This window comes from Triticum urartu, chromosome 6 (assembly GCF_003073215.2).
Source record: "Triticum urartu cultivar G1812 chromosome 6, Tu2.1, whole genome shotgun sequence".
In the NCBI taxonomy this organism is placed as follows: Eukaryota; Viridiplantae; Streptophyta; class Magnoliopsida; order Poales; family Poaceae; genus Triticum; species Triticum urartu.
The window spans coordinates 305,216,238-305,239,064 of NC_053027.1; positions in this window are offsets into that span (position 1 = coordinate 305,216,238).

Below are 22,827 nucleotides of genomic sequence, written 5' to 3' on the forward strand. Positions count from 1 at the left end.
CTACTTAAAATTATTATGAGGGAGGAATATATGCTTGTAGGAATTGCAATAATATCAAGTTTCCTCTCTATGTGTTGAAAATCTTGAAGATTTGCTTGTTTTACCTTCCTATGCAAGTTGATTATTGTTCCCACAAGTTGTTTGCTCACAAAATCCCTATGTATAGGAAGTGGGTTATACTTAAATGTGCTAGTCATATTATTCATGAATCTCTCTTTATGTTTCAATTGTTATCCTTTATGTGAGCATCGTTGAAATCATCATGCCTAGCTAGGGGCGTTAAACGATAGCGCTTGTTGGGAGGCAACCCAATTTTATTTTTGTTCCTTGATTTTTGTTCCTGTTTAGTAATAAATAATTCATCTAGCCTCTGTTTAGATGTGGTTTTATGCTTTTAATTAGTGTTTGTGACAAGTAGAACCATTGGGAAGACTTGGGGAAAGTCTTGTTGATCTTGCTGTAAAAAAAACAGAAACTTTAGCGCTCACGAGAATTGCTGCCATTTTTTATTGGAGAGTGATATTCAGTTAATTCTTTTTGAATATGATTAATAGATAAATGCCTCACGTCCAGAAATTTATTTTAGAATTTTTGGGGTTCAGAAGTTTGCGTTAGTTATAGATTACTACAGACTGTTCTGTTTTTGACAGATTCTGTTTTTCGTGTGTTGTTTGCTTATTTTGATGAATCTATGGCTAGTAAAACAGTTTATAAACCATGGAGAAATTGTAATACAGTAGGTTTAACACCAATATAAATAAATAATGAGTTCATTACAGTACCTTTATGTGGTGTTTTATTTTCTTTCGCTAACGGAGCTTACGAGTTTTCTGTTAAGTTTTGTGTTGTGAAGTTTCCATGTTTTGGGTGAAGATTCGATGGACTATGGAATAAGGAGTGGCAAGAGACTAAGATTGGGGATGCCCAAGGCACCCCGAGGTAATATTAAATGACAACCAAGAGCCTAAGCTTGGGGATGCCCCGGAAGGCATCCCCTCTTTCGTCTTCGTTCATCGGTAACTTTACTTGGAGCTATATTTTTATTCGCCACATGATATGTGTTTTGCTTGGTGCGTCATTTCATTTACTTTAGTTTTGCTTACTGTTTGAATAAAATACCAAGATCTTAAATTCTTAAATGTTAGAGAGTCTTCACATAGTTGCATAATTATTCGACTACTCATTGATCTTCACTTATATCTTCCGGAGTAGTTTGTCATTTGCTCTAGTACTTCACTTATATCTTTTTAGAGCACCGTGGTGGTTTTGTTTTATAGAAACTATTATTCTCTCATGCTTCACTTAGATTATTTTGAGAGTCTTAAACAACATGGTAATTTTCTTAAATAATCCTATTATGCTAGGTATTCAAGACTAGTAAAAAAAACTTTCTTATGAGTGTGTTGATGCTTGATGATTGTTTTGAGACATGGAGGTAGTGATATCAAAAGTTCTGCTAGTTGAGTAGTTGTGAATTCGAGAAATACTTGTGTTGAAGTTTTCAAGTCGCGTAGCATGCACGTATGGTAAACGTTATGTAACAAATTTGAAACATGAGGTGTTCTTTGATTGTCCTCCTTATGAGTGGCGGTCAAGGACGAGCGATGATCTTTTCCTACCAATCTATCCCCCTAGGAGCATGCGTGTAGTGCTTGGTTTTTGATGAATTGTATATTTTTGCAATATGTATGTGAGTTCTTTATGACTAATGTTGAGTCCATGGATTATACGCACTCTTACCCTTCCATCATTGCTAGCCTCTTCAGTACCGTGCATTGCCCTTTCTCACATTGAGAGTTGGTGCAAACTTCTCCGGTGCATCCAAACCCCATGATATGATACGCTCTTTCACACATAAACCTCCTTATATATTCCTCAAAACAGCCACCATACCTACCTATTATGGCATTTCCATAGCCATTCTGAGATATATTGCCATGCAACTTTCCACCGTTCCATTTATTATGACACGCATCATCATTGTCATATTGCTTTGCATGATCATGTAGTTGACATCGTATTTGTGGCAAAGACACCGTTCATAATTTTTCATACATGTCACACTTGATTCATCGCAATCCCGGTACACCGCTGGAGGCATTCATATAGAGTCATATCTTGTTCTAAGTATCGAGTTGTAATTCTTGAGTTGTAAGTAAATAAAAGTGTGATGATCATCATTATTAGAGCATTGTCCCAGTGAGGAAAGGATGATGGAGACTATGATTCCCCCACAAGTCGGGATGAGACTCCGGACGAAAAAAGGCCAAAAAAAGAGGAAAAAAAGAGAAGGCCCAAAAAAACAAAAAAAAATAAATATGAGAGAAAAAGAGAGAAGGGACAATGTTACTATCCTTTTACCACACTTGTGCTTCAAAGTAGCACCAAGATCTTCATGATAGAGAGTCTCTTATGTTGTCACTTTCATATACTAGTGGGAAATTTTCATTATAGAACTTGGCTTGTATATTCCAACAATGGGCCTCCTCAAGTGCCCTAGGTCTTCGTGAGCAAGCAAGTTGGATGCACACCCACTTAGTTCTTTTGTTGAGCTTTCATACATTTATATCTCTAGTGCTTCGTTGCATGGCAATCCCTACTCCTTGCATTAACATCAATCGATGGGCATATCCATAGCTCATTGATTAGCCTCGTTGATGTGAGACTTTCTCCCTTTTTGTCTTCTCCACATAACCCCCTCATTATATTCTATTCCACCCATAGTGTTATATCCATGGCTCATGCTCATGTATTGCGTGAAAGTTGAAAAAAGTTTGAGATTACTAAAGTATGAAACAATTGCTTGGCTTGTCATCGAGGTTGTGCATGATGAGAGCATTCTTGTGTGAAGAAAATGGAGCATGACCAAACAATATGATTTTGTAGGGATGAACTTTCTTTGGCCATATTATTTTGAGAAGACATGATTGCTTAGTTAGTATGCTTGAAGTATTATTATTTTTATGTCAATATTGAACTTTTATCTTGAATATTTCGGATCTGAATATTCATATCACAATTAAGAAGAATTACATTGAAATTATGCCAAGTAGCACTCCACATAAAAAATTCTGTTTTTATCATTTGCCTACTCGAGGACGAGCGGGAATTAAGCTTGGGGATGTTGATACATCTCCAACGTTTCTATAATTTTTTATTGTTCCATGCTATTATATTATCAACCTTGGATGTTTTATATGCATTTATATGCTATTTTATATGATTTTTGGGACTAACCTATTAACCCAGAGCCCAGTGCCAGTTTCAGTTTTTCCCTTGTTTTAGTGTTTCGCAGAAAAGGAATATCAAACGGAGTCCAAACCAAATGAAACCTTCGGAAAAGTTATTTTTGGAAAGAAAGCAATACATGAGACTTGGAGTGCACGTCACGGGATCAACGAGGAGACCACGAGGCAGGGGGGCGCCCCCTCCACCCTCGTGGGCCCCTCGTGGCTCCCCTGATGTACTTCTTCCGCCTATATATATATCCATATACCCTAAAACTATCGAGGGGCACAATATATCGGGAGTTCCGCCTCCAGAAGCCTCCGTAGCCACTAAAAACCAATCTAGACCCGTTCCGGCACCCTGCCGGAGGGGGAATCCCTCTCCGGTGGCCATCTTCATCATTCCGGCGCTCTCCATGATGAGGACGGAGTAGTTCTCCCTCGGGGCTGAGGGTATGTACCAGTAGCTATGTGTTTGATCTCTCTCTCTCTCTCTCGTGTTCTAGAGGTGATACGATCTTGATGTATCGCGAGCTTTGCTACTATAGTTGGATCTTATGATGTTTTCTCCCCCTCTACTCTCTTGTAATGGATTGAGTTTTCCCTTTGAAGTTATCTTATCGGATTGAGTCTTTAAGGATTTGAGAACACTTGATGTATGTCTTGCGCGGGATAATCATGGTGACAATGGGGTACTCTATTGATCCACTTGATGAATGTTTTGGTGATCGACTTGCGGGTTCCATGACCTTGGGAATCTATGCATAGGGGTTGGCACATGTTTTCGTCTTGACTCTCCAGTAGAAACTTTGGGGCACTCTTTGAAGTACTTTTGTGTTGGTTTGAATAGATGAATCTGAGATTGTGTGATGCATATCGTATAATCATACCCACGGATACTTGAGGTGACATTGGAGTATCTAGGTGACATTAGGGTTTTGGTTGATTTGTGTCTTAAGGTTTTATTCTAGTACGAACTCTAGGATAGATTGAACGGAAAGAATAGCTTCATGTTATTTTACTACGGGCTCTTGAATAGATCGATCAGAAAGGATAACTTTGAGGTGGTTTCATACGCTACCATAATCTCTTCGTTTGTTCCCCGCTATTAGTGACTTTGGAGTGACTATTTGTTGCATGTTGAGGGATAGTTATATGATCCAACTATGTTATTATTGTTGAGAGAACTTGCACTAGTGAAAGTATGAACCCTAGGCCTTGTTTCAACGCATTGCAATACGTATGTGCTCAGTTTTATCATTAGTTACCTTGCTGTTTTTATATTTTCAGATTACAAAAACCTTTATCTACTATCCATATTGCACTTGTATCACCATCTCTTCGCTAAACTAGTGCACCTATACAATTTACCATTGTATTGGGTGTGTTGGGGACACAAGAGACTCTTTGTTATTTGGTTGCAGGGTTGCTTGAGAGAGACCATCTTCATCCTATGCCTCCTACGGATTGATAAACCTTAGGTCATCCACTTGAGGGAAATTTGCTACTGTCCTACAAACCTCTGCAATTGGAGGCCCAACAACGTCTACAAGAAGAAGGTTGTGTAGTAGAAATCACTTTGCCTGATCATCCTCTCAAGAAAAATGAAATATTTGATATCTTTCATAATGGACTAACCGATGCTTCCAGAGACTACCTGGATAGTTGTGCTGGTTGTGTTTTCAGGGAAAGAATTGTTGATTAAGCTGGATTGTTATTGAATAATATGTTGACTAATGAAAACAATTGGACACTTCCTGAACCAACTCATAATCCAACTCCAAAGAAAAGGGGTATTCTATTTCTCAGTCGTGAAGATATAAAAGAGGCAAAGAAATATATGAAAGAAAAAGGTATTAAAGCTGAAGATGTTAAGAATTTACCACCTATTGAAGAAATACATGGTCTTGATAACCCGACACAGGTATTAAAGGTAAATTCTCTCTATAGATTTGATAAATGTGAAACCCCATTTACTAAGTTTGCTAGCCAATGCTTGCATGAGTTTGATGACTTTATGGTTAAACAAGAAAACTTCAATGCTTATGTTGGTAGACAATTGAAACACAATGTTGATATACTTGAACACTTGAGTGATTATATGGCTACTGTTAAAGGTGAACTTAAACTTATTAGTAAACATGCTTCTATGGTTACCACTCAAGTAGAACAAGTACTTAAAGCTCAGAATGGTTTTCTCAATGAAATAAATAATAAGAAAAATGATAATGTTGTTAAAGTTATGACTAGAGGTGGTAAAATGACTCGGGAACCTTTGTATCCTGAGGGCCATTCTAAGAGAATTGAGCAAGATTCTCAGAGAACTAATGTTGATGCACCTAGTCCTTCTAAAAGGAAGAAAAAGAAAAATGATAAGACTTTGCATGCTTCTAGTGAACAGTTGTTGACACACCTGAGAATCCCAATGATATTTCTATTTCTGATGCTGAAACACAATCTAGTAATGAACATGAACCTAGTTATAATGTTAATGATGATGTTCATGTTGATGCTCAAGCCAGCAATGATAATGATGTAGAGATGGAACCTGTTGTTGATTTTGATAACCCACAATCAAAGAATCAACGTTATGATAAGAGAGACTTTGTTGCTAGGAAGCACGGTAAAGAAAGAGAACCATGGGTTCAGAAACCCATGCCTTTTCCTCCTAAACCATCCAAGAAAAAGGATGATGAGAATTTTGAGCGCTTTGCTGAAATGATTAGACCTATCTTTTTGCGTATGTGTTTGACTGATATGCTTAAAATGAATCCTTATGCTAAGTATATGAAGGAAATTGTTACTAATAAGAGAAAGATACCGGAAGCTGAAATTTCCACCATGCTTGCTAATTATACCTTTAAGGGTGGAATACCAAAGAAACTTGGAGATCCAGGAGTACCTACTATACCATGCTCCATTAAAAGAAACTATGTTAAAACTGCTTTATGTGATCTTGGAGCTGATGTTAGTGTTATGCCTCTCTCTTTATATCGTATACTTGATTTGAATAAGTTGACACCTACTGATATATCTTTGCAAATGGCTGATAAGTCAACTGCTATACCTGTCAGTATTTGTGAGGATGTGCCGGTTGTGGTTGCAAATGTTACTATTTTAACGGACTTTGTTATTCTTGATATTCCCGAGGACGATAGTATGTCGATTATCCTTGGTAGACCCTTTTTGAATACTGCAGGGGCTGTTATTGGTTGCAACAACGGCAATGTCACTTTTCATGTTAATGGTAATGAGCATACGGTACACTTTCTAAGGAAACAACCTCAAGTCCACAGTATCAATTATATTGGAATATTTTCAACAATCACTATTGGAGGTTTTGAATTTCCTCTTCCTACTATCAAGAAAAATATATGATATTCTTATTGTTGGGGATGTGCATATCCCCGTTGAGGTAACCTAGTGTTATTCGAAATTTTCTCCGGTTTCATGTTATTCGAAATGAGTTTGTTAACAAGACCTGATCAACCTTGTTAGTGGATTCCTTTTGATGAGCATGAGATGTATGAATTTAGAAAACACAACTCTTTGTACTCTTTCTACCCTCCTTTTACTTTTTGTTATTTATATTACATAAAGCAAAAATAGTATTTTCTGTCTGTTTTCTGAATTATTCATGCAATAAAAAATACCCCAAAAATGAAAGTTCTCCGAATGCCCTGAAAATTAAATATGATTTTTTCTAGAATATTTGAGAATATCTGGCACTTAGAACACACCAGGGGGACCCACCACATGCCCACAAGGGTGGAGGGAGCGCCCTACCCCCCTGGGCGCGCCCCCTGCCTCGTGGACCCCACGTGGGTCCCCTCCACTTATCCTTGTACCCACACACTTCGTCTTGCTCCAGAAAAAATCACTCACCAGCTCAAACCCGAGTTCTTGCTCATCTTGCTGCCATTTTCGATCTCCTTGCTCAAAGTTCCTCTCACAAAACTGCTTTGGGGGATTGTTCTTTGGTATGTGACTCCTCCAATGGTACAATTAGGTTTTGATCTAGTGCTTTATTTATTGCAAATTTTTGCTGCTTAGGTGACCCTATTCTTGAGCTTGCATGCCAAATTTATGTGGTCAAAAGTAGTTTTAATGCATGATATGGCCTCTAGGCACTTGTAGGAGTAGTTGTTATCAATCTTGTTGAGTTTGGTTCACTTTTATTTTAAGTTACTAAAAATTTCAGAAATTTTCTAAAAAAGATGAAGAGATCTTTGAGGGGCTCATCGAGCCAAAGCTTGAAGGATAAGCAAAGTGAAGAGAACAAGAAGCCCAAGTATAATCTCCCTCGTACTACGGAGGTTCGGCCATGTGAATGGCCTTGTGATGAGTTCTTGAAAGAGGCCGGGATTCATGAAGATTTTTATCATTTGGCTGAGAATGCAGGCCTCACCGCCTTCCTCCACGACCAGCGTGAACAGTACCTCTTACTCACCAATATCTTTGTGCAAAATTTTCATTTCCATGCTAAGAGATCAACACCTTCGGTGGAATTTTATTTATATGATGAGCATACGGAGATGTCACTTTATGATTTTTTTTTCCGAGTCTGTTTGATACCCTTTGAGGGCAGCATAGAGGAACCACATCGTAATGATGTGGAGGGATTTATTGATATGATTGCTGTAGGGGAAACGAGGAAAGTCTCCGATGCGAGAATCACTAGCATACATTTTCCTGTTCTACGTTACTTCGCAATATTTGCTAGTAGATGATTAATTGGTAGCAGGAACTGTGGGAACCTTAGTGCTCCTGATATTTCTATTTTGCGCCATGCCTTGTGTTCATGATACTACTTTTAGCTTAGGCACTATTGTTGCTAGACAGTTAAATCTGAACCGTGCAAAGGGCCCCGTCCTCGGAGGCATCTTTGCCTCACGCCCTGCTGCACACTTTAACATACCTATTAGGCATTATGAGAAAGAGGAAAAGTTGTTGCCTCCTATTGCTCTAGGTTATAAGAGTATGGTAGCACATGAGTTTATTATTAAGGATAAAAATAAGACACTCAAATATAAATTGATATTTAAATAAAATTATTGTGATTTTATTACCTTGCCTGCGCCCTATTTGTTTAACATATTTTCAGGCATATACCTTGTTCCACCGGAGGCCATTCATGCCTACCGGAGCCAGATGTCAGCTGCAGAGCCAGAGCCACCATCCGACCCTCACCATCAGTCCATTTATTAGTGGAATCCGGAGATCACCAGCCAGTGGCAATTTGAGAACCCTTCTCAATACGACCCCAACTACAACTTTGATCCATGGGCATAGACCAACTTAGTCCAAAAGCCTAAGTTTGGGGGAGTACGTATCTCTCACGACATTACATTCATGTTCACACACTCATGCCAGTTGTCGGTGTTCATGATACTACTTTCAGCTTAGGCACTATTGTTGCTAGACGGTTAAATCTGAACCGTGCAAAGGGCCCCGTCCTCGGAGGCATCTTTGCCTCACGCCTTGCTGCGCACTTTAACATACCTATTAGGCATTATGAGAAAGAGGAAAAGTTGTTGCCTCCTATTGCTCTAGGTTATAAGAGTATGGTAGCACATGAGTTTATTATTAAGGATAAAAATAAGACACTCAAATATAAATTGATATTTAAATAAAATTATTGTGAGTTTATTACCTTGCCTGCGCCCTATTTGTTTAACATATTTTCAGGCATATACCTTGTTCCACCGGAGGCCATTCATGCCTACCGGAGCCAGATGTCAGCTGCAGAGCCAGAGCCACCATCCGACCCTCACCGTCAGTCCATTTATCAGTGGAATCCAGAGGAGATCACCAGCCAGTGGCAATTTGAGAACCCTTCTCAATACGACCCCAACTACAACTTTGATCCATGGGCATAGACCAACTTAGGCCAAAAGCCTAAGCTTGGGGGAGTACGTATCTCTCACAACACTACATTCATGTTCACACACTCATGCCAGTTGTCGGTGCTCATACTTTTTCATTGGATCATCCATTCTAGTTTATTTTCATTTTGTTGCTTTATTCTTGTGTGTTTGAAAAGCCTTAAGAAAAACCAAAAATATTAGTTGTAGCTTTTAGTTAGTTTACTTTTCATGCCTTTAGTAGTAGTAATTAAAAGAAAACCCAAAAAGATTTCTCGTTCTTCTTTTGATTGTTGGGAGCTTTCCCGTGTAAATAGTTTTATTTCTTTTCTTTCCTTTGGGGGTCAAGAGGAGAAGACCATAATGAAAATGTTGAGTGGCTCTTATATGCATTATTGTTGATATAACAAATAGCCCATATTACCTTGTCTTCTCCCATGAATTTAATGCTTGCAGATTCCAGCTTAGTCCAATGCACGTGCACTATTATTATTATCCACACCGTTCGGTCGTGCAAGTGAAAGGCAATAATGATGATTATTTGATGGACTGATTGAGATGAGAAAAGAAGGTATGAACTCGACCTCTCTTGTTTTTGTAAATATGATTAGTTCATCATTCCTGATTCAGCCTATTATGAAAGAAACATGTTTGCAATGACAATTAGAGATTGTAGTTGCTTATGCCATGCTTAATTAGCTAGGAGTTTATAATGGTTTACCTTGCGTGCCAACATGTTATTAAAATGGTTGTGATGTGGTATGATAGGGTGGTATCCTCCTTTGAATGATTCGAGTAGCTTGACTTGGCACATGTTCACGCATGTAGTTGAAACAAAATCAACATAGCCTCTACGATATTCATGTTCATGGTGAATTATATCCTACTCATGCTTGCATTCGGTGTTGATTAATTTTAATGCATGTTCATGACTGTTGTCGCTCTCTAGCTGGCCGCTTCCCAGTCTCTTTCTAGCCTTCACTTGTACTAAGCGAGAATACTGCTTGTGCATCCAATTCCATAAACCCCAAAGTTATGCCATATGAGTCCACCATACCTACCTATATACGGTATCTACCTGCCGTTCCAAATAATTTGTATGTGCCAAACTCTAAACCTTCAAATAAACATTCTGTTTTGTATGCTCGAAGAGATCATGTATCAACTAGGGATGTCTGTATCCCCCATGCTAGGTGGGTTATTCTCAAGAGGAGTGGACTCTACTCCTCATTCACGAGAAAATAGCTGGTCACCGGGATGCCCCGTCCCATGTTCAAATCAAATCAAACTAATTGAAAAAAAACTCCCCCAGGATTGATGTTAGTTGGAGGCACCCGTTCTTTTGGGCAAGCCATGGATTGATGCTTGTTGGTGGTGGGGGAGTATAAACTTTACCATTCTGCTTGGGAACTGCCTATAATGTGCGTAGCATGGAAGATATCGAGATCTCTCGGTTGTTATGTTGACAATGAAAGTATACCGCTAAAAATATTATTCATCTCTATTTTAAAATCGAGCTCTGGCACCTCTACAAATCCCTGCTTCCCTCTACGAAGGGCCTATCTATTTACTTTTATGTTGAGTCATCATCCTCTTATTAAAAAGCACCAGTTGGAGAGCACCGCTGTCATTTGCATGTATTATTGTTAGTTTACATTAAGTATGACTTGACTAGATCTCTTTTACCATGAATTACAATATCTAGTCAGTCCTTGATCTTTAAAGGTGCTCTGCATTTATGTTTTGCGGTCTCAGAAAGGGCTAGCGAGATACCATCTTGTTATATCATATTATGATTGTTTTGAGAAAGTGTTGTCATCCGAGATTTATTATTATTGCTCGCTAGTTGATGATGCCATTGATATGAGTAAACATGAGACCTAAATGTTATAGAGAATATAGTTAGTTCATAATCTTTGCTGAAAACTTGAATGCTGGCTTTACATATTTACAACAACAAGAGCAAACAGAGTTTGTAAAAGTTTTCTTTATCACTTTCAGTTTATCAACTGAATTGCTTGAGGAAAAGCAAAGGTTTAAGCTTGGGGGAGTTGATACGTCTTCGTCGTATCTACTTTTCCAAACACTTTTGACCTTGTTTTGGACTCTAACTTGCGTGATTTGAATGGAACTAACCCGGACTGACGATGTTTTTAGGAGAATTGTCATGGTGTTATTTTTGTGCAGAAATAAAAGTTCTCGGAATGACTTGAAAATCAACGAAGATTATTTTTGGAATATATAAAAAAATACTGGAGGAAGAATCCATGTCAGGGGGCCCACACCCAGTCCACGAGGGTGGGGGCGCGCCTACCCACCCTGGGTGCCCCCTGCCTCATGGGCCCCCTGAGGCTCCACCAACCTCAACTCCAACTCCATATATTCGTGTTTGGGGAGAAAAAAAATCAGAGAGAAGGATTCATAGCGTTTTATGACACGGAGCCGCCGCCAAGCCCTAAACTTTCTCGGGAGGGCTGGTCTGGAGTCCGTTCGGGGCTCCAGAGAGGGGAATCCATCGCCATCGTCATCATCAACCTTCCCCCATCACCAATTTCATGATGCTCACCGCCATGCATGAGTAATTCCATCGTAGGCTTGTTGGACGGTGATGGGTTGGATGAGATTTATCATGTAATCGAGTTAGTTTTGTTAGGGTTTGATCCCTAGTATCCACTATGTTCTGAGATTGATGTTGCTATGACTTTGCTATGCTTAATGCTTGTCACTAGGGCCCGAGTGCCATGATTTCAGATCTGAACCTATTATGTTTTCATGAATATATGTGAGTTCTTGATCCTCTCTTGCAAGTCTATAGTCACCTATTATGTGTTATGATCCATTAACCCCGAAGTGACAATAATCGGGACCATTATCGGTGATGACCGTAGTTTGAGGAGTTCCTGTATTCACTATGTGTTAATGCTTTGATCTGGTACTCTATTAAAAGGAGGCCTTAATATCCCTTAGTTTCCAATAGGACCCCGCTGCCACGGGAGGGTAGGACAAAAGATGGCATGCAAGTTCTTTTTCATAAGCACGTATGACTATATTCGAATACATGCCTACATTACATTGATGAACTGGAGCTAGTTCTGTGTCACCCTATGTTATAACTATTGCATGATCGATCGCATCGGACATAATTATCCATCACTGATCCAATGCCTACGAGCTTTTCATATATTGCTCTTCGCTTATTTACTTTTCTGTTGCTACTGTTACAATCACTATAAAACCAAAAATATTACTTTTGCTACCGTTACCACTACTATCATATTACTTTGCTACTAAATACCTTGCTGCAGATATTAAGTTTCCAGGTGTGGTTGAATTGACAACTTAGCTGCTAATACTTGAGAATATTCGTTGGCTCCCCTTGTGTCGAATCAATAAATTTGGGTTGAATACTCTACCCTCGAAAACTGTTGCGATCCCCTATACTTGTGGGTTATCAACAGTGGAGACCTCCCACTTGCCCTTGGCACCGGATCCATCCATGGCTAAAGTTAGGGAATGGTTTGAAGGGATTTCTTGTGGAAGAATGGCACGGGGAGTTGGGGCCTTGTAGATTGGGAAAGAGATGGCGAGAGGAAGAAGAAGGCATACACCGATAGCGGTGTTTGTCTCCCTTTTTATAAGCTTCCAGAATACCAAGGGTCCTACTACTATGCCGCAGGCCTCGCCACTTCCCGATATACTTGTGACGTTATGCCCGAGTGGGATAATCAAAATCATTGATCACGTCCCTTAAAAACAGGCACGATCTCCACCTTGATGGGACATGCCAATGGAGATGTTGCCTCGAACCATGAATCGAGCTTTCACAATGGTTCGATGTTTTTGACCGGGTGCGACCCTTCGCCGAAAAGTTGTCAGGCAAGGGCACTGTTCGCATTTGGACGGTTGGCCTTCGAGGCTAAGTAACATCTGTAGTTCGGTTTCTGAATGTTGGCCGGTTAGCACATGGCTAAACTCAAGCTGAGCAACTCTTGGAACCTGATTAAAGGATATTATGTCGAACATAAAGAAGGAGAGGAACTCACGCCACAATCAGGGGACCTCGGGTACATCAAGATCTCAAGACGCGATGAGGCATCGACGTTGGAGGCTAGTTTGGGGGCTACTGAGGGAGTCATGGATTAGGGGGTCTGATACGTCTCCAACGCATCTATAATTTTTTATTGTTCCATGCTATTATATTTTCATTCTTGGATGTTTTACGATCATTTTATCCCGACTTTATATCATTTTTGGGACTAACCTATTGACATAGTGCCCAGTGCCCGTTGTTGTTTTTTGCTTGTTTTTTATTTTGCAAAAAATCAATACCAAATGGAATCTAAACGCAGTGAATCGTTTTGGAGATTTTTTCTGGATCAGAAGACACAAGATGGGCCAAAGAAGTAACAGAGGGGTGCCCTGAGGGGGGCACAACCCACCGGGGCGCACCTGGGGGCCCAGGCACGCCCAGGTGGGTTATGCCCACCTCGGCGGCCTCCCGCACCGCCTATTTGCTCTATAAGTACCCCAATATTCTAGATACCCTAGAGGAGTCGACAAAAATCAATTCCAGCCACCGCAAGTTCCAGAAACCATAGATCCAATCAAGACAGCATCACGGAGGGGTTCATCATCCTCATTGGTGCCTCTCCGATGATGTTTGAGTAGTTCATTGTAGACCTACGGGTCCGTAGTTAGTAGCTAGATGGCTTCCTCTCTCTCTTTTGATTATCAATACAATGGTCTCTTGGCAATCTATTTGATGTAACTCTTTTTGCGGTGTGTTTTTTGGGATCCGATGAACTTTGAGTTTATGATCAGATCTATATTTTTATCCATGAAAGTTATTTGAGTCTTTTGATCTCTTATATGCATGATTACTTATAGCCTCGTATTTCTTCTTCGAATCTTTGCTTTAGTTAGGCCAACTAGATCGATTTTTCTTGCCATGGGAAGAGGTGCTTTGTGATGGGTTCGATCTTACGGTGCTTGATCCCAGTGACAGAAGGGGAACCGACACGTATGTATCGTTGCTATTAAGGATAACAAGATGGGGTCTATTTCTACATAAATAGATCTTGTCTACATCATGTCATTGCTCTTATTGCATTACTCCGTTTCTCCATGAACTTAATACACTAGATGCATGCTGGATAGCGGTTGATGTGTGGAGTAATAGTAGTAGATGCAGGCAGGTGTCGGTCTACTAATATTGGATGTGATGCCTATATAATAATCATTGCCTGGATATCGTCATGATTATTTAAAGTTCTTTCAATTGCCCAACAGTAATTTGTTTACCCACTGTATGTTTTTTCTCGAAAGAAGCCACTAGTGAAATCTACGGCCCCCAGGCCTCTTCTTTATTATATTTTCCTTCGAGATCTATTTGTATTTGCTTTTATTTTTAGATCTATTAATCCAAAAACACAAAAATACCTTTCTGCAATTTATTGTTATTTATTTTATCTCGTGTTCCCACGAGATCTATTTATCCAATCTACTACAATTTTTACCTATCTTTTACCAGGGAAGGATTGGCAACCCCTCTTTTACGCCGGGTTGCGAGTATTTGTTCTTTGTGTGCAGGTGTCATTCACGTAGTGTTACGTGGTTCTCCTACTGGTTTGATAACCTTGGTGTCATCACTGAGGGAAATACCTACCGTAGTTGTGCTGCATCATCCCTTCCTTTTTGGGGAAATACCGACGTAGTCCAAGCCGCAATCAAAAGGAATTTCTAGCGCCATTGCCGGGGAGACATCATCAACATCTACCAGGTTCTTAATCAAAAATCTCATCTCCTTGCAATTTACATTATTTGCCATTTGCCTCTCATTTTCATCTCCCCCACTTCACAACAATTTGCTGTTTTTATTTTCCTTTTTTCCGTTCGCCTTTTTTGTTAGATCTCTTGTTTGCTTGTGTCGCCATGTGCCTTCTATTTGCTTGCATCTTCGATTGCTAAAAATCTATTGATATGGATCCTCATACACTTGCTAATATTTTTTAAAAATCCAATTATGATGAACCGATTGCTAGTGAATTGAGTTCACTAGGTTATCTTTATGAAGTTTTGGTTGAGATTTATGAATCTGAAAATTGTGATGAAGTGTTAAACAAAGAAATTTATAAAGTGATTCATGATAACTCCTTGAATGAAAAGCATGATTGCAATGATGTTATTATAAATTCTATTAATGTCAATTGTGTTAATACCATGCAAAACCCCAAGCTTAGGGATGCTAATTTTGCTATGTCCACTACTTATTGCAATGATCATGATTGGGGTGATGATTCTTATGATCTTGAAAATTTATTTAAACCTCATGATGAATATGCTTGCGATAATATTAAAAGTGGGTTTGGAAGAGTGTCAACTTTAGCTAAAAATAATCCCACACATCTGGAGAGTGTTCAGTCTTATGAGTTTTTTTATAGAAGTGGGCTTGGAGAGGTCATGACTTTATTTGATGATAATGCCACTATTTTGGAGGAGTGTCAACTTTGCATGCATGTGGATCATGTAGATAATATGTTATGCGATAGCTATATTGTTGAATTTGATTATGATCCTACATGTAATTATTATGAGAGAGGAAAATATGGTTGTAGAAATTTTCATGTTACTAAATTACCTCTCATTATGTTGAGATTGCTATTGTTTCCTCCTTCTTCTATGCATATGCTAGATATTTCTTGTCTTGGTAATTTGTTTGCCTATATAATTCCCATGCATAGGAAGTATGTTAGACTTAAAATTTATTTTCACATGCTCTATGATGCTCTCTTTGTGCTTCAATTTTTTGTCTTTCATGTGAGCAGCATTAAAATTCTTATGCCTAGCTAGGGGCATAAAACGACAGTGCTTGTTGGGAGGCAACGCAATGAATAAAATTTATTTTTTATCCTTTTCTTTTTGTTCTTCAATGTTTCACAATTATGCTACTGTTATGATTGTGTTTTTTTTGTTTTAATTAGTGTTTGTGCAAAGCAAAGCCTTTGGGATCATGTTGGGTGATAGTTGATTTCATCTTGCCGAAAAACAAAAACTTTTTGCGCTCACAAAAATAATTCTCAGTTTTAACAGAAGCACGATAAAATACTAATTCTTTTTTCACAAGATTGGTATACAAATTTCCCACGTTGTCCTAATTTTGCAGATTTTTTGGAGTTACATAAGTATTTGAAGTTTTCAGATTACTACAGACTGTTCTGTTTTTGACAGATTCTATTTTCTTTGTGTTGTGTGCTTATTTTGATGAATCTATGGTTTGTATTGGAGGGTATAAGCTATGGCAAAGTTGCAATACAGTAGATATAATGCAAAAATAAAATATTAATGGGTCTGCAACAATACTTATAGTAGTGATTTGCTTTCTTATACAAACGGATCTCACAGAGGTTTTGTTGAGTCTTGTGTGATTGAAGATTTCAAGTTTTGGGTGAGATCACGATGGATGAAGGAATAAGGAGTAGGAAGAACCTAAGCTTGGGGATGCACATGGCATCACAAACTATTATCTAAAAGAGACGCAAGCAACTAAGCTTGGGGATGCCCGAGTGGCATCCCCTCTTTCTTCTAACGACCATCGGTATTTTACTTGGAGCTATATTTTTATTTGTCACATATCATGAGTTTTGCTTGGAGTGTCTTGTATGATATGAGTCTTTGCTTGTTTTGATTTTTATTTTAAGTCATCTATCCTTGCTGAACACACCTATTTGAGAGAGCCAAAATTATTTTATGATTTGATAGAATTGCTCTCTATGCTTCACTTAAATCTTTTTGAGCTATGGAATTGCTCTAGTGCTTCACTTATATTTTTTTGAGCACGGTGTGCATTAGTATTTTTGAATAAATACTCTCATGCTTCACTTAGATTTATTTGAGAGTTAGTAAAAAATTAATAAATTTTCTCATGCTTCACTTAAATTATTTTGAGAGAAGAATTTTTTTTGCTCATGTGCTTCACTTAGATTTGTTTGAGCTATCAAAAGCAACATATGAAATTAGTCCCAAAGTGATAGATATTCAAGAAGGATATAATATAAACTTTCACGAAGATCATTGGACAAAATAAACATGATTCCTTGTAATAGTTTTGAGATATGATGATATAATATGTGAGTCATGTTGATGAGTAACTATGCTTTAGTAAGAATATTGGTGTTAAGGTCTGTGATTCCCTATGCAAGCAGGAAAGTCAATAGTTATGCAATGAAATTATATCCTACTTGTGGTGCATTATTCGGTGTTAGTTATGCTTAATGCTCGCTTATGAGAGTTTTCGTTTCTTGGTTGGATGCTTCTCAATCTTTTGCTAGCCTTCACTTGCACTAAGTATGATCACTACTTGTGCATCCAATATCCTTAAACTAGTTTTGCCACATGAGTCCACTATACCTACCTATTTGCGGTATTCTTTTGCCGTTCTAAGAAAATTTGTATGTGCCATCTCTAATTTTCAAAATAAATTTATATTTTGTGTGCTCGTACCGCTGATGAAACGGTAGGGGGTGGCTGATATATTTCCATGCTAGATGTGTTATTCTCAAGATGAGTGTTTATTCACTTGTCATTGCAAGAGAGTACGACAAATGTATTAGCGATTCCCAGTCCCGAAATGAAAAATGAATTTACTTTATGTTGTCAAATAGTAAATTCCTTGGAAAGTGTTGGTATGGAAGGCACCCATGGATACAGTTTGCCATGGAAAGTGAAAGTATGGTGGAAAAAGGAATAAACTTTATTTTCTATTTGGGAATCGCCTATGATATATCTAGCATGGAAAGTATTGGGAACTACTCGATCATTTTCATTGACAGGAAAAGCATGCCACCCAAAATGTTTTTATCTCTATCTTTTTCGCTTTGAGCCCTGGCACCTCTACAAATCCCTATTTCCTTCTATGAAGGGCCTTTCTTTTACTTTATGCAATTTTTATTTTTACTTGAGTCTCTATCTTCTCTTATAAAACATCAACTAAGGGGCGCTATGATCGTAATTGAGCATTGGGTGTAGCTAATATGTGAGTGTGTTTCATGAATGGATCAATGATGAGCATAATGGGCTAGGGATAACTTCCTTTAGTGTTGATATTTTGGAAGACATGGTTGCTTGTTGATATGCTTGAGTATAGAAATCTTCATGTCAAAACTAGACTATTGGTTTGAACCATATAAAATCCAAATGTCCATGCTACAAAGAAAAGAATATGTAACGAACATGTTAGGCAGCATTCCACATCAAAAATTCCATTTTTATCATTTACCTACTCGAGGACGAGCATGAATTAAGCTTGGGGATGCTGATACGTCTCCAACGTATCTATAATTTTTGTTTGTTCCATGCTGTTATACTATCATTCTTGGATGTTTTAGAATCATTTTATAGCAACTTTATATCATTTTTTGGGACTAACCTATTGACATAGTGCCCAGTGCTAGTTGCTGTTTTTGCTTGTTTTTTACTTTGTAGAAAATCAATACCAAACTGAGTCCAAACGCAGTGAAATTTTTTGGAGATATTTTCTGGACCAGAAGACACAAGATGGGTCGAAGAAGTACCAAAGGAGTGCCACGAGGGGGCACAACCTACCAAGGCACGCCCAGGTGGGTTATGCCCACCACGGTGGCCTCCCGCGCCGCCTCTTTACTCTATAAATACCCCAATATTCCAGAAACCCTAGGGGAGTCGACGAAAATCAACTCCGGCCACCGCAAGTTCCAAAAACCACATATCTAATCTAGACACCATCACGGAGGGGTTCATCACCCTCAGTGGTGCCTCTCCAATGATGCGTGAGTACTTCATTGTAGACATACGGGTCCGTAGTTAGTAGCTAGATGGCTTCCTCTCTCTCTATTTTGGTTCTCAATTGATTGGTCTCTTGGAGATCTATTTGATGTAACTCTTTTTGCGGTGTGTTTGATGGGATCCGATGAACTTTGAGTTTATTGAAGGAAATATGCCCTAGATGCAATAATAAAGTTATTATTTATATTTCCTTATATCATGATAAATGTTTATTATTAGTGCTAGAATTGTATTAACTGGAAACTTGATACATGTGTGGATACATAGACAAAACACAGTGTCCCTAGTAAGCCTCAACTAGACTAGCTTGTTAATCAAAGATGGTTATGTTTCCTGGCCATAGACGTGTGTTGTCATTTGATGAATGGGATCACATCATTAGGAGAATGATGTGATGGACAAGACCCATCTGTTAGCTTAGCATGTTGATCATTTACTTTTATTGCCATTGCTTTCTTCATGTGAAATGCATATTCCTTCGACTATGAGATTATGCAACTCCCAAATACCGGAGGAATACCTTGTGTGCTATCAAACGTCAGAACGTAATAGGGTGATTATAAAAATGCTCTACAGGTATCTCCCAAGGTGTTTGTTGGGTTGGAATAGATCAAGATTAGGATTTGTCACTCCAAGTATCGGTGAGGTATCTCTGGGCCTTCTCGGTAATGCACATCATGATAAGCCTTGCAAGCAATGTGACTAATGAGGTAGTTGTTGGCTGATGCATTACGAAACGAGTACAGAGACTTGCTGGTAACGAGATTGAACTAGGTATGAAGATACAGATGATCGAATCTCGGGCAAGTAACATACCGATGACAAAGGGAATAACATATGTTGTCATTGCAGTTTGACCGATAAAGATCTTCGTAGAATATGTAGGAACCAATATGAGCATCAAGGTTCCGCTATTGATTATTGACCGGAGAGGTGTCTTGGTCATGTCTACATAGTTCTTGAACCCGTAGGGTCCGCACGCTTAACGTTCGATGACGATTTTGTATTATATGAGTTATGTGATTTGGTGACCAAATGTTGTTCGGAGTCCTGGATAAGATCATGGACATGACGAGGAGTCTCAAAATGGTCGAGAGGTAAAGATTCAAATATAGGACAATAGTATTTGGACATCGGAAGTGTTCCGGGGGTACCGGGTACGTATCGGGTCCCTGAAAGGGGTTCCGGGCAACCCCTGGCAAGCTATATGGGCTTAATGGGCCTAGGGAGGTACAGGCCAGCGCACAAGGAGGCTGGTGCGCCCCTCCACCAGGCCGGACAGCCCTAGGGAAGGCAAGGGAAGAGGGCTAGCCCCTCTTTCCTTCCCCTTCTGAAGGGAGAAAGGAAAGGGGGGGGGGGGCGCCACCTCCTCCTTCCTTCTCCTAGTGCCAAAACAAGGAAGGGGGGCCGATTTGGGGTGGCACCCCAAGTAGGATTCGGCCTACTTGGGTGCCCCCTGGCTGCCTCTTCCCCCACCAACCTATATATATGTGGGGAGGGGGCGCCTAGAGGAGACACAAACATCTCTTAGCCGTGTGCGGCGCCCCTCCATAATTTACGCCTCCGGTAGTATTTGTCGTGGCGCTTAGGCAAAGCCCTGCGCGGATCACTTCACCATCACCGTCACCGTGCTGTCGTGCTGACGAAACTCTCCCTCAACACTTTGCTGGATCAAGAGTTCGTGGGACGTCATCCAGCTGAACATGTGCAGAACTCGGAGGTGCCATACGTTCGGTGCTTGATCGGTCAGAACGAGAAGAAGTTCGACTACATCAACCGTGTTATCAAACGCTTCCGCTTTCGGTCTACGAGGGTACATGGACACACTCTCCCCCTCTCGTTGCTATGCATCTCCTAGATAGATCTTGCGTGAGCGTAGGAATTTTTTTGGAATTGCATGCTACGTTTCCCGACAATGGCATCCGAGCCAGTTCTATACGTAGATGATATGCACGAGTAGAACACAAAGAGTTGTGGTCGGTGATCGTCATACTTCTTACCACCAATGTCTTATTTTGATTCGGCGGTATTGTTGGATGAAGCGGCCCGGACCAACCTTACATGACCACGTTCATGAGACCGGTTCCACCGACAGACATGCAAGTAGTTTTGCATATAGCTGGCTGGTGGGTGTCCGTTTCTCCAACTTTAGTTGAATCGGATTTTACTACGGCCAGTCCTTGTTGAAGGTTAAAACAACAAACTTTATAAATCACCGTTGTGGTTTTGATGCGTAGGTAAGAACGGTTCTTACTAGAATCCCGTAGCAGCCACATAAAACTTGCAACAATAAAGTAGAGGGCGTCTAACTTGTTTTTGCAGGGCATGTCACAAAAAAAAGACACATCCGTGACATTTTGGGCCAAACGAAATTTTTTTGTCATACATATGACACTTCTATGACGATAATTGTGACAAAACCCGGTATCATCATAGATGTGGTGGGCTCCTACCTCTATGACAAAAAATCATGAAAGAAAATGGGCTTTTCGTCCTGGGCGGGCCGGAGACGCAGCTGCATGACATTCTTTGGGCCGTCCATGACGGAAAAAACCGTGGTAGAAGCGAGGGGGAGGAAAATTTCGGGGAGTTCCCGGTTACGGCGGGAGGTCGGGGGCCGAGCGATGCGCGTTTCTCTCGTACACGTACGCGCGTGTGTGCGAGGCATTGGCTCTAACTGAACCCGAGCGATTGCACTGCAGGCTACGCGTTACTGAACCCGAGTGATCGATCAATGGCTGTTAACTAAACCCGATCGAGCGATTCCTTCGCTAGTGCTGCTAACTGAAGCCAATCGATGGGATGAACAGTGAGCATTGCGGGGGGGTTTGGATGAACATTGAGCGGTGGCATTGCCTCTGGATGAATAGGACCCCGTGGTGTGGTCGAGGGCTGGATAAATAGTAGACGGTGGAGGGGTGCTCGTGGAAGGGTGGATGAACAGGACCCCGTGATGTGGAGGGCTGGATGAACAGTAGACGGTGAAGGGGTGGTTGAACAGGACCCCGTGGTGTGGAGGGCTGGATGAACAGTAGACGCTGGAGGGGTGCCCGTGGAGGGGTGGTTGAACAGGACCCCGTGGTGTGGAGGGCTGGATGAACAGTAGACGGTTGAGGGGTGGTTGAACAGTAGACGGTGGAGTAGCGCGTGGTGGAAGCTGGATGAACAGGAGCCCGTGGAGGCTGGAGCAGGTCGACGGTGGAGATGAACAGTATCCCATGGAGTCCTGTTTTGCGGTATGCCACACCCCTCCTGATGAACAGGACCCTCGTTTCGACCGTAGCACTCCAACACAAGTCCGTTTCCTCCGTTTTGCGGTACGCCACACCCCTCCCGATCAACAGGACCCCCGTTTTGACCGTAGGAGGTCCGTTTCCTCCGTTTTGTGGTACGCCAGACCCCTCCCGATGAACAGGATCCCGTTTCAAACGTGGCCGGTCGAACACAAGGCCGTTTCCTCCGTTCTGTGGTACGCCAGGCCTCGTTTCCATCGCCTGTTCCGTCCAAGCCCTCCCGATGAACACGATGCATTCCGTTGCCTCCCCATGAACACGACGCATTCCGTTGCCTCCCCATGAACACGACGCATTCCGTTGCCTCCCCATGAACACGAAGGCGACGCTGTTTCTCCGTTCCGACCCAGCCATGTACACGAGCTCTGGTCGTACGTATACGCGAGTAGGCGTTCGAGACCCCGCCCGTATGTACACATACGTGGCCGTATTTTCTTTCTTGCACCCTGGCTGCTGTACGTACGTGTAAATGCTACGTGCCCGCCTCTACTACGATATGTGCGCGCCTCTACATCGACCAGTATGTACGTACATGTTCGCGACCAGAATGACAACGCTACATATGCTTCGACCAGGTGGGTCCCGACTGTCAGGCACTTCCTTGCCTGCGAAGATGTAGCTAGT